Source organism: Nanorana parkeri, unplaced genomic scaffold (genome assembly GCF_000935625.1).
Source record: "Nanorana parkeri isolate BGI_ZX_2015 unplaced genomic scaffold, ASM93562v1 scaffold309, whole genome shotgun sequence".
NCBI lineage: Eukaryota > Metazoa > Chordata > Amphibia > Anura > Dicroglossidae > Nanorana > Nanorana parkeri.
In genome coordinates this window covers 92,693-96,012 of record NW_017306577.1, presented here as the reverse complement: position 1 = coordinate 96,012, position 3,320 = coordinate 92,693, and positions in this window count along the sequence as shown.

The window sequence follows — 3,320 nt, the reverse complement described above, 5'->3', positions numbered from 1 at the left end:
TTTGTATTTTTTCATACTGTAAAGAAAAAGGGAAAAAAAAAAAAAGAATATTATTCAGATACATTTGTAGAATACAAAAATCAGACATTTTGTTTTTTGCAGAAATGGCTGTACAAAAATGCGTTTGAAATAAAAGCTCATTACGGTTAATTATTATCTCGTGTTTGATGCATTGGTATATGCCAGGGGAAAGTAGCATAAGGGCTTGTTCACACCAAATGCAGACCAGATCTGCATGAGTTTCTGCACACGCAGTGCAATGTGTTATACCGCGTGGGCGGACAGGTAAGGAGTGCGACCAGCCCAACTGAGGGTGACCCTGCAGAGCCCACCATAGAGAGACTAGTGTGGGCTCTGCAAGTTCACCCTCAGGTGGGATCTCGAGTGGGCTCTGCAAGGGGTATAACTAGAAATTACGGGGCCCAATACAAAATTTTGCTATGGGGCCCTGTGATTTCTAATTACGCCCCTGGTCACCAGTACTTCAAGTTTTCATGAAGTTGTCTTGAATCCCTCCTGAAATCAGAAGTGTGCCTCCTGTGCCTTTGGCATCCTAGCTGTATGTCAGTGTGACATCATCTAAGGCACTGCTGCCTCTGACTGATAGTCTCACCAGATCTGGAGTGATATTTGGTGATGCGTTTCCTGTGCTAATAAATGTTCTGCTTGCTGGAGAGGACTCTGTACCTGAAGACCTGCAGTGCAAGGATCTCCCTGCTCCTGCTTCATTCACTTTGTGTATCTGTGCTTCCTGTACCTGCTTCTTCTTCATTACCCCACCAGTCATCGGGGGGCAGCTCCAAAATGAGGATGCAAAGCCCTGCCTATATCAAGATTGCCCCTTCCATACAGAGACACAGTGCAGAACAAGGCATGGTAAGTCAGTAATGGGAAAAGGATCAGCAGCAGGGAGCCATGGGCAATGCAGGTGACAAGTCCTTTGTCCTCCATTAGCCTTCTTTGGGCATAGCTTCCGCAGTACAGGCAGTGGCTTCACAAGGGGGGTGCGGCCCACACCTGGGTGACACCATTGGAGGGAGTGACACCAAAATGACTGACAGTCATTTTGGTGTCACCCACTCTGAAATGTTGGGCACTCAGTCATGGACTGAGAGCCTGACAGTTGCAGGAAAGAGCAGGGGAGCCGGCAGCAAACCTTATCCCGCCAGGTGAAAGTCCCCTCCTCTCTCTGCCAGCGTCCATCACCAAGATGGCTGCCGGCAGGTATCACCAAGATGACCAGGCATGCACGATGACGTCACGGCGGGGTGTCACCCGGTACCCGCTCCGGGTCCTCTTAAAAACATCAATACTCTCTGAGAGGGGGAAGTAATATTTTCTTGCTCCCATCCTGTTTGCCTTGTTGCAGACCCATCTGCCACCTCCCTGCTGTTCCCTTAGTAAAAAAAAGACTTTCTAATGTCAAGCTGATTCTGTCTGGCTCCCTTTTAGCCATCACGGCACAAATCATTCACGTGGTCCTCCAAGGTCTCACATTACGGGACTCCCTGAGGGCAGCTACAGAGCAGAGCGGGGCCAGCAGACCCGACTCATTACCAGGCTCCTTACTAATTCCAATATTCATTCACACTCTATATAATCAGGGGAAACAATGCCATTCTCCTTGTAAAACCTTCTGGCTTACACATGAAAGCCATAAAAACATTGTAAGTGCCAATATACCGGGTCATTGCAAGCTCTATTTTTGAGATGCATTGCAGGTTTGAAATATAAAGAGTACCTGTAATCACTGCAAGCTTCCTTAAGTCGGCTGCCTTATGCTGTATAATGGTTTTAAAACCCCAGTGACTTATCAGGGGCAATTTGGGGTAAATTTACTTAAGGTATTAAATACTATGGGCATTAAAAAAGAAAAAGACTGGGCCAAAAAAGTGAAAATACAGAGCCAGAAAATGTAATTTATAGGGATGCACCGATACTAGTATTGGTATCGGTGCCGATGCCAAGTATTTGGGTGTGTACTCATGCGCGCCCAAATGCTCCGATGCCTAGCCCGATATTTCCCGGGCAGCGAGTGATTACACGCTTCCCTGCTTCCTGATTGGCCGGGAAGCCGGCTCCATACTCCCTCGTCACTTGGAGCTGGTTTCCTGGCCACTCAGGAAGCCGGGCAATGTGTAATGACTCACTGCCAGGCTTCCTGATAAAAACAATTATCGGTATTGGTGCATCCCTGGTAATTTATGCCACTGGAAAAATTAATACTAAATAACCTTAAACTGCCCATAATCTGCTGCGCATAATCTGCTGCCAATCTCCTGCCCAGCTATACATCCGTTGGCACAACATTCCCACCACTAGATGGAGCTGAGGAGCATAGGAAATTCAGATGCTCCTCAGCTCCACCCAGGGGCAGAAATGCCATGTGAACGGCATTCACCCAGCGTATCACTGGACGGAAGATCTATAAATCGGTCCCTTGGTGTGATAAGCATTGTGCATCGTAACCGATTGTGACATGACCCTGATAGAGTCAGCCTGATGGTGGAACTGCGAGTCTCAGCATGGCCTGTCAGTGGAATGCTCTCACGTGAAGCTGTCCCCGGTGCGCTTTTGCATTTCTCACGACCCTCTCATGACTCTTGTGAAAAGCCAAGCCCTGACCAGAATGATTTACACCCGGCAAGACGGGAGAGAGTTTTTCCCTCGGCAAGATCAGACACGTTACATTTGTAGCAATCCCAGGAAATATTACTACAACCTGTAAACTCACCAGCTGTGCTCTCTGCAAGTTACCCGGCCGGAGAACCTTGGAACGCAACTGGCAATGGACTCATCACACAAGTGTAGAGGGGCGGTCCTGTCCTCCACAAACGGACCACATTCACGCTTGTGATTGGGGCCAATTGGGGCAATCTCATAAATTGCTCCATGAGACTCATGCAAACAACTGACAGCAGCTGCAGAAGTTTACATGGCGCTGGCAGCTGCCATTGCTGTGTATAGCTTCGCAAAGCCGTTTGCAAGTCTCACAGAGCAATTCATGACGCTGCCCCAATTGGCCCCAGTCGCAAGTGTGAATGGGGTCTGAGTGTAATGAAGGCATCAGAAATTCAGACCCCGAGGGGCATTAAGGGCAGGTTCACATCATTTTCCGGACCAGATCTGGTCCGGAAAATGGTGTGAACCTGCCTGCAGTTCCAGTGCGTTCCAGACCAGACAAAATGAGACATGCAGTATTTGTCTGGTCTGGTCTGGAACGCACTGGGCTGGTGTGAACAGAGGCCGGAAATAACATAGGGATACATTAGGATGCATTTTGGGTCCGGGAACAATCTGGTCTGGTCTGGAGATGATCT